This window comes from Jaculus jaculus, chromosome 14, assembly GCF_020740685.1.
Source record: "Jaculus jaculus isolate mJacJac1 chromosome 14, mJacJac1.mat.Y.cur, whole genome shotgun sequence".
Lineage (NCBI taxonomy): Eukaryota > Metazoa > Chordata > Mammalia > Rodentia > Dipodidae > Jaculus > Jaculus jaculus.
In genome coordinates this window covers 28,167,660-28,177,822 of record NC_059115.1, presented here as the reverse complement: position 1 = coordinate 28,177,822, position 10,163 = coordinate 28,167,660, and the positions used below count along the sequence as shown (strand labels likewise).

General features: G+C 37.3%; 1 pseudogene; it reads right to left on the bottom strand.

The window, feature by feature from the left end:
* Positions 1-8,289: 8,289 nt before the first annotated feature.
* On the bottom strand, positions 8,290-9,758 carry LOC101597583 (annotated as a pseudogene).
* Positions 9,759-10,163: the final 405 nt, after the last annotated feature.

Genomic DNA, 10,163 nt, shown 5'->3' with positions numbered 1-10,163 from the left:
ATTTTCTGGTTTAACCAGAATTAAGAAATTTAGAAAGAGCCTTCAATGTTAATTGCGGAATCCTGCCGACTACACCAACTGTCACGAGCACTCTCTAGATTATCACTACACAGAGAGGATTCCACAGATGAAGGCACAAGAGACGCTGGTAAGTTTGCAAGAGAGTTTACTGATGTTGTTATAACACACAAGCAAGACCATATCATGCAAAAGGCAACTAAAGCCAAAAACACATAAATCCAAATACTCATCCTAACATAACAATATCTTGATTAGGTCTAACATCATACAACCTGATTCCGAGTGAGGTTCGAGCTGCGACGTTCACTTTCGATTTCACTGTAGCGATGCCTCTGGTGACCAGATCGGCTGCGGTCTTGATCCGCTGGCGTAAGTCTTTGGATTGACTTACGGATGATCTGGAGTTTGTGTTGGTGAGCGTTCCGGATTGGCTCACTGATGTTGTTCTCAGTCTGAGACTAATGAGCTGCGTGTCTCAGTCAGTCATCATGGCGAGAGAGAGAGACGCTTTCGGTTCTTCGGGTCTCTTCTTATGCACTTTAAGACTTATCAATCTTAATGCACACATGTCTGTTTATCTATCATTACATCACTGCAAATCGTCACTCTTAATTTCTAACTTATCTACTCGGGACAGGCAAGCCTGTCCTTACATGCTCATGACACTCTCATAAAGTTTGTCCAAAAAAACCCACATATCTACTGTTCAGCTTATGACAGTAAAATCCCAATATCAATCCCTAGACACCTCTCAAGGATTTGAGATGGAACCTATCTCAAGGGGAGAATGAAAGGAACAAATTTGCTTCAGTTTACATCTAGGCCTAAGTTTCAGTTTCCAGGAGAGGCAGGCAAGACTTCTGGGAAAAACCATGAACAAAGGGCATGCCGAAGTTGGTGGGCTCTGGGGACTGGGTCAGTTCCTTGAGACATGTCCAAACATGCCCAGACATGTCCCTTTCATGCCTTTTGCAACCCCTTCATGCCTTCTGCCCCAACCAATCAGAGATGTACAACTGTAACTGATGCTTGCCTAGCCAATCATTTTAAAAGAATACCTAACCCAGCCGGGCGTGGTGGCGCACGCCTTTAATCCCAGCACTCGGGAGGCAGAGGTAGGAGGATCGCTGTGAGTTCGAGGCCACCCTGAGACTCCATAGTGAATTCCAGGTCAGCCTGGGCTAGAGTGAGACCCTACCTCAAAAAACCAAAAAAAAAAAAAAAAAAGAATACCTAACCCACCTGGAATTCTCCTTATTTGTGCTTAAAAGGGGCCTGTATGCTCCTCTCAGGGTCACCATTTCATATGAATGGTTGACCCCTACATGCTGGTTGATTCCTTAGAATAAGCACTCTTTTGTTTGTACATGCTATTTGAGTCTGGGATCTTTCTTCAGTGATTCTCGGACCCTTACACAATTAACTTAAAAGTAAGTGGTCATATATATATGGACCATTAAGTTAATCTAAATGTCTTTTTTGAAGTAATATAATTAAAATTTTAAACAAAAAGTTATATAAATCTTAATCAAGATTTCATTTGACATGTCCTTGCCTTAGTTCAAATTACACTGTCTTTGTTTTGCTTAGATTGGCTCTCAGGACTCAAGCCTTTGCCTTAACACAATTGTTCCTGGTTGGGGAATTAAAGAAAGGGATATTTCATTTAGACCTGAAATCCAGAAATAGAGGTAATGACTTATCTTTGGTTTCTGCTGCCATGAATAATGAATGTACTTATATAAATAATATATTTGCCTACAGAGTTTTGTAGATTAACCATTAAAATGTTTTAGGGGTGGAGAGATGGCTTAACAAATCCTAACAACTTGAGTTTGATTTCCCTGTGCCCATATAAAGCCAGGTACACAAGGTAATGCATGTATCTAGTTTGTTTACAGCTTCTGCCTCTTCTCTCTCACTGCTAGCAAATAAATAATTTTTAAAAAATGTTTTAAAACAGAGATGCCAAAGATGCTATCTTGGTTTGGTTGCCTTTGATAACAGTTTTTTTTTTTTTTTAACATGATAAAACTGGAAAGGAAAAGTAACTTCCCCCTATCCAAAAAACTGGTCTTAGAGATATAAAGGAAGTAGTGAATATATTTCTAGATTTCAAATGCTAAATAAAAATGTCTACATCAAAAGTTATTAAGTTCCTTATGACATGTTTAAAGAAATAAATGTTATTTAATTTTATAATCCAAAATACAAATTTTGTTGAAATGATTTTGCATTTAGTAATGTTTAAAAAATTCTTAATTCTGTTTCCAACAACATATTTCTTAGATATTACCATGCTTTTACTAGTGTACACTGGATGGTATACAAACAAAAGTTTTAAATTTATATGTTTTTCATTAGAGTTGTTGTGCCACGACCCCTGACCAGGAGCCAAGACCCCCGGTCACCCAGGAGTCACCTAGAGGACCGCCACAGAAGCCGAGACACTCGAATGTAAAAGCAACAGGTTTCTTTTAATGTCAAGCTTAAGCAGGAACTCAATCCACACAGACCGACGCAGCGGGAGTGGGAGAGAGCCTCGACCTTCTAAAAGTAGGGGTTTATAAAGGAAAAGAGTGGGAAGGGGGCAAAAGGGTTATATCACATAGCATCTTTTAAAATGATTGGTTCCAAGAAGGCGCGTGCGGGAACATTTCTAGTTGCTCATCCCTGGTCAGCAGACTGCTTGCAGATCCTATCTTTTGCAAGGGGCCGGAGGCCCCCAGAGCTAAGTATTTCTGGAATGTCCTGTTGAGCAAGCGAGCATGAGTTTCAGCAGCAAAGGTCGGCACTTTAATCAGTTAGTTCCTTATCTGAGCTGAGCCCGGGATCCTCCTTTGTTCACAATGGTTTGTCCTACAATGGCAGTGTCATTGTTTAATTAGTTACGTGTTATTTCTTTCTGGCCTCTCAAGAGTAAGCATATATTTTGTTTGCTAAATAACATATACCTCTTCACTTACAACAAGGTTTCTTAAATATTCTGTTTTTACCTGTGTTTATAAAATTAGTTTACAAGGATTTGATGTTTCATCTTTTTACCAATGAGGCCTCTAATAATCTATAGTTAAATACATCTCATTGCTAAGTTTATAAGTTTTCCCATTTAGATAAGCTTTCATTTACAATATTAAAAACTTGTTTTATATGAACTATTCAATTTTATTATTCTTTTAAAAAATTAATCCTCAAAAATGCTAGTTAAAAAAATAATGATGTTGACAGCTTGTCAAAACTTATCAAATATTTGGCTTCCTAAAATAAGTACTGAGCACCCATAATCATTAAGTGTATATATGCATGAATATATTTTACATATATGTATATATATGTCATCTCTAATAAGAGAGTTTTAAAACAATTTTAAATTAATAACTGATAATTCAGTCAGAATTACAGTTTTTCCACCATGAGCTAATGGGAGATGAATATGACATAAAAGACTTCTGCCTACAGAGTAAGTAGTCATTCAAGTACTTCGAACTCCAGTGCTATAGAATTTCAAATGATGGACTCTTAGATTCCTATTTCCTTCTTCAAACATCCAACATCCACATGGTCTTCAGAAATGCTGGATAATACCGATTTTCAATTGCATCAACAATTAAGTAACTACACATTTCTAACTCTTATGTTTATATTTTATAAATCCCTCTAAATTGAAACATTTTCAGAAAAATGTCCTAGATATTTAATTTTTTGGTATATTTTAAGTGCTGAAGGTACAACTAATGTTGGTTTTAAGATAGCTAAAAATGAGGATGATATTAAGTTTTTTCATTAATTGCTTTTGCTATGACTGTTTGCCTATACAAACTGCTACCTTACCTAAACCAAGATTTTATATTTAAAGAGATTCAAGGTTTTCTCATTTAGTATAATTTGACTGGAAGTGGTAATGCATGCCTTTAATTTAGATACAAAACAAGCTCCTACTTTTAAATTAATAAAGTTTTACTTTAACCCTGTAAAGAACCACTGTTTTACAATACAAGTTCTTAAAACAAAAATAGACATATTTCTTTATACACATTCATATGGATATATATATATATATATATATATATATATATATATATATATATATGTTGCGATCTAGCCAATTAGATTATTATGTTTATGAATGTTGAGATAACAAATTTAATACTGTCAGAAGCCCTATGCTGTATTCAAACTCTGACAACTTTTAATGTAATTTCAATTTCATTTTACTATTAGAGATACTCAGAGATATGAGTTAACTCTTCATATCTAAATTATATGAAATACATCAGTCTTTAATAATAACAACATTAATGGTGTTTAGTAGTGAGGGCTGATTTTTTTAAGACAATATTTAAGGTGCCCTCTAATACAGTTAATTGAGATTAACAATAGAAGTCTATTAGAGTCCCATTTCTTTTTCTGGAAACAATAAAAAAATTATTAAATTTATTAAATAAAATTTAGATATTGTAAAGTGAGCAAAATATTATATTTCTCTACATTTATTTATATTTATAGCTTAGATAAAAATAGAAGTCACTTCCTAGTAGGAGCTCATAAAAGAATGGAATGAAACACTTGTTTAAGCAGATAGAAATAATAGATAAACAGGTGGCTCTGCTGGTTTGAATAGTATTACATGAGGCCAGCATTGTTGAGCAAACTCCTTAAGATAAGCAGGATTCCTGGTCACAGGCTTACCTCCCCAGGTGCTTCCTGTAACTGACCAACTGACCTATTTACAAGTTCCTTTTTGTTTTTATTTTTATGGTTGTAACTGTTACATGTGAATTGTGATTTATGGCTTAACTCCCATCCTGTTTCTTTTTCTATAAAAACTGACATTCTGAACAGTTCACAGTTTCACCAAGAGATTCTGACCTCTAGAATGCAGATCTGGTATACCAGACTTTCTTCTTTTTCTTTTCTGTCTCTTTTACCCAATAAATATTTGCCTCACATTCTATGAGTTGATGGCCTTACTTGTGTGACCCCACAACATCCTGAAGGCTTGCCCTGTATCCACATTTCAAGAGTTTCCTTCCTGACTCTAGAGTGACTTAACTGGGGAAGGACCCTTAGTCTCCCTCTGAGAACCATGTCTCCATCAGTCCGTATGTTCCTGGTTTTGGAGTTGGTAGCAAGCCTTTGGGGGAGAGAGAGTTGGTATGTGAAGATGCTCCAAAGGGGCCAGGGCACCCAGGCCTTTTGAGCAAGACAAAGCATTCTGAGTACATCATGGAAAGAGAGGATTTGATAGATTTTATCCTGAGGAGGAATTGCCTTTGTGAAGGGAAATTAACAGAGCATCATGTTATAGAAGAGGAACTGATACTAAGAAGACCTCACTGTAGGTGGTGTGAGTGACAATCAGAAAGGGTTAATACACAGATTCCCAGGGCAAGCTCTTCAAACTTTACTGAGTTTGCAATCCCTGGCTCTGGAACTGTGCCTGAGTAGAGCAGGGTGGTGTTCTTCAGCAAAGCTTGGCACCAGGGCAAATGCTGAGGGAGCTTGAATAAACTGAGTCTCGAGACTAGAAGAGTAGAGTAGCCAAAGCTCACATAATCTTTATAAGTCAAGTTTCAGATCAAATTTTATTGTTTCAATGGAGTCTTTGTGATGATTTTTAAATTAGAACTTGTCATTCAGTTGTCTCCTGCCATGTGTGTATTTGGGGAAGTAAAGGTATTTATCCACACTGTATTCTTAGAACAATTCCAATAACTAAAGTTACTGACAATGTCAGCTATAAGTAACAAAGATGATGAAAGTTGATGATGTCCATCAGCAAGCCAATGCTGCAGTTCAAGGAGATGATTCAAAATTTTGTTGCATATTTTGAGACTAGACAAATATGTGTCCCTAGCAATTTCAGTCCTAAACTAGAATTTAGTGAATACTTCTCTGAAATACTTCCATGGGTTATCATCTAGAAGCATTCATGACAGTATGCTTTTTAATATGTATCTTGTAGAAGTTCAAGCAGATCAAGTTACTTAGGCTGGATGCTCTATTCACTATAACTAGGAGATTCAATCAGATTCAGTGTCTGTATAATGATGAATGGTTTAGAAGATGTGGTACATAATCCACAATTAAATTTTTATTCAGCTATAAGAAAAAATGAAATTTGAAGGAACATGAATGGAAACAGAAAAGGTAACACTGAATGAGGTAAGCCAGGTTTAGAAACAAAAGTAGTACAGATCCTTTCTTTGAATTTCTAGACTAGTGAGTATATATTGGAATAAGTGTCTATAGAAGCAAGAAAGCTAGTAAGGGGCCATGGAGGCAGAGGTAGTGCAGGGGAAAGTAGAACATAAAGTACACAAAAGTAGAGATATTTAATAGGGGAAGGGAAAGTTTTATGAAGAAATAGGACCCTTTGGAAAGAGACAGAGAGAAGGGGCTGGAAAGATGAATAAAAACTAAAGACATGACTAAGCCATATTAAAACCTACTACTTTGTAAGTAAATTTTTTTTTTTTTTTTTTTTTTTTTTGGTTTTTCGAGGTAGGGTCTCACTCTGGTCCAGGCTGACCTGGAATTACCTCTGTAGTCTCAGGGTGGCCTTGAACTCACGGCGATCCTCCTACCTCTGCCTCCCGAGTGCTGGGATTAAAGGTGTGCGCCACCAAATAAAATTTTTAAAGTATTTAAATGAAAGTCCCATACATGGGTGGGTAAAGCTACTTCCAGAAACCATATGGTAATAACTGAAAACTTCAGTGCCAGAAATGTGATGCCATCTAATGAGTTGTTGATCAGGGAGACTATAGAGACCACTAAAACAATTGGCTATTGCCATTGGTCTGCTTGCCCACCAAAACTTAATAGTAAGTTCTTGTTGCTGAAGGCACTACATGCTTTGGTTGCAGGACATAAAGAAAACAAGCTGGAGCTAGGCATGGTGTTGCATGCCTTTAATCACAGCTCTCAGGATGCAAAAGTGAGAGATTACCATGAGTTTGTGGCCAACCTGAGACTACAAGTGAATTCTAGGCCAGCCTGGGCTAGAGTGAGACCCTACCTCAATAAAGAAAGCACACACACAAACAAAGAAATCAACAGAAAGAAGGATATAAAGGAAGAAAGAAAGAAAAAGAAAGAAAGAAGAAAAACGAAGAAGGAAAGAAGCAAGCCGGAAGTTTCCTCCTTGTCAGCTACATTTGTTCATGCTAGAAGGTGCTATGAAAGCTGCTGGGAGAGAAAAGTCATCAAGTAAATCCTACCCAACCATGGGCCCTGTTTACTTTACAATAGACCTGCAAGGCAAGATATGACCACAAGTACAGTAGTGGCATGAAATTTAATGGAGTAACTGACTGCTGTCCAATTAGATTTTAGGCCTACAGGAGAAAAATTATGTCTGGTACTGTAAATCTGGTCAAAAACCTATGGCTAAGGTCTTAGGGCTTAGGGGTAACCTAATATTGGGTCATGCTAAGTGGATACATATTAAATTGCCTGTTTGTTCTTAGAGATTTGTATTGCTCATACTCTCAAGCATAGAAGTGTCTTTATTCAAAGGGCAGTGGTTAATGCAAAGGTACACAAGTGGCAAACTTACCAGGAATAATCAATGTGTGTACTTGGTCCCTAAATATGCCATCTAGACTGTACCGTGCTAGGGAACCTGCTGAAAAAAAGGGGTGGAAAGAATGTAAGAGAACAAACATCAATGAAATTGGAAGAATCATCAGGACATATTTCCAAAACCTCTTCTCTGCAAAATTGAACTACTTGGAAGAAGTACATAAATTTCTAGACACTCACCACTTACAAATCTAAATTCAGAGCAGATAAATGTCCTAAACAAACCTGTTATATCCATTGAGATTGACAATATAATAAAAAATCTCCCCAAAAAGAAAAGTCTAGGACCTAAGAGATTCTCAGCTGAGTTCTATGAACCCTTCAATGGAGAACTGAAACTACTTTTTCTTAAGTTTTTTCACCTAATCAGAGAACAAGGAATGCTCCCCAATTCTTTCTACAAAAACAAGGCTACATTAATACCAAAACCAGTCAGAGAAACAAGAAGGGAAAATTATGATTTATATCTGTGATGAACTTACATGTAAATATCCTGAACGCTTGTACCTAATGTCAAATCATACATAATGGGGTAAGACTCAAGAAGTTTTCATTGAGATCAAGAACAAGACAGGGATGCCCACTCTCACCACTGCTCTTCAACAAAGTGCTAGAAGTCCTAGTCCTAAGCAATAAGACTGGCAAAAGATATAGAAGGGATACAAATTGGAAAGTAAGAATTTAAACTAGCTCTATTTGCAAATAACATGAGCTTATACTTAAGCTATGGTTCTTAAGGGCTGTTTTGGATAAGGGCTTATCCCTTCCTGGATGCATTTTTGCATTCTGCAGTGGCTCTTTGTGCAGTTTGGAATTGGTGACTGGCTTATTTCTTAAAGCCAGAGGCTGATAAGCTATTGCAGCCTTAGGTTCTTCACTGGACACATCACTTGGAACTGTTCGGCAAGTTATTGATTTTGCTGGAAATATCCCATCCAAAAATGGCTGCCAAGAAACCTACCATAACTCACCATTTGAGGCCATGTCATACTTGTGAAGGATGGAGCCAGTATAATGCCAAATCTTATGCCCATTATTAACACACAACCTGAGAGTACAGGTGGTGGTTCAAATATGCTCACCATCTGGGCACCAAGAAAAATACATAGAATCAGAAGCCACTGGTTTAGAAATGGGTTTGTAGGTTTTCATATCCCATGCCTCCATCTGTCCCCTCAGGTGTCCAAACCCAGCCAGCACTAATAAATATCCATGAGGGCTGTAGTAAGCTGCATTTGAGGCCCAGTCAAACACAAGATCTTCAAGTTGAAGACTGTTACTTTGGCAGGCATGAAACCATACACAGCACAAAATTCTGTGGAACTAGAATTCCAAGCTACTTCTTAAATTGGGCCATTTTTTGATAGTTGCATGACTGTACTTTCTCCATTTGTAGCAATGTAGTTCAGTGTCTGTTTTCCATAATAGGAAGCACCAGTATTGTCAACATCTGTACTAGAAATCACTAGCACAGCAGCGGCTTTTTTTATTCCACAGCATGGTAATTTTGTTAGCTTTAACAAAGATTTTGTTGGTGAGGGCTGTATGAGGCCTAGCAAAACTAGGGTACTGATATAATATAACAAAAGAAGGCACACCTTTACTTCCTGGGACATAGACTGCCACCTTATAAGGTGGGGGTCCAAGTGATAGATCAAAATCATCAATTTTTTTGCCAGTGTAATTTATTTACAATTGTATTAAAATTGTTTTCAAAGAAATGCATTTCATTGTTAACACTTTGGGGACAGTTAACTTCATCATCTGACCAGGATGGGCACCAATTTTGCATTTTTTTTCTGTATGAAAGATTTTAAACATGTCCCAGTTTTCACATCATAAAGTTACAGGTTGCGTATCTCAGCTGTGCCATCTTTAGAAGTAGTACAAGGCTACCATGTTGCTAGGATCATGTTTTTTGGCAATAACTCAAGACAAACTGTCTGTGGCAGGTCAAAGGAGTGACTTGTTAGTGACTTGGATAATATTTACTGTTTCTCCATTACCCCAGGCAGACTAAAGGTGTAGATTTTGCAATTTTTTCCTTATTCCCTGGAAAGCACTGTTCTTTCTGTAAATTGAGAAAGCCCCTCCACCATGTACAGTCCTTCAGACCTCCAGATTGTCAGGAGTGGAGAACATGGCACCATCTTGTCCCAGAATGAGAACCAAGCACTCGGGTGAGAGGTCACAGCCATGTTTGTAATTAAGGGATGAAATAAATCATAACCTTGAAAAGCAGGCTCCTTCCCAACCAACTCTTATCAAAAGAGTTTGCATTCCTATGATAGTCTTTCCTCAGGCATTCTTTCCATTGTTTTAATGTAAAGCAATTGGGCTGTATTCTTTAAAATTGCTAATCTGTATGACAATAGCAGGTTCTGTAACCTAAGATCAGTCTCAGTGCCTGTAATTTTGACTTGCTTGAGGTTTTCCAGCTTAAAAATCTTAAATCTCTCAGTCCAATTATCTTTAGCCAAGCACATCAGTCAGTTACAAATTTAACCTTGATCAAATTCTCTGGTCCTGGGTAGTAGGATGCAGTACCCCAGTTC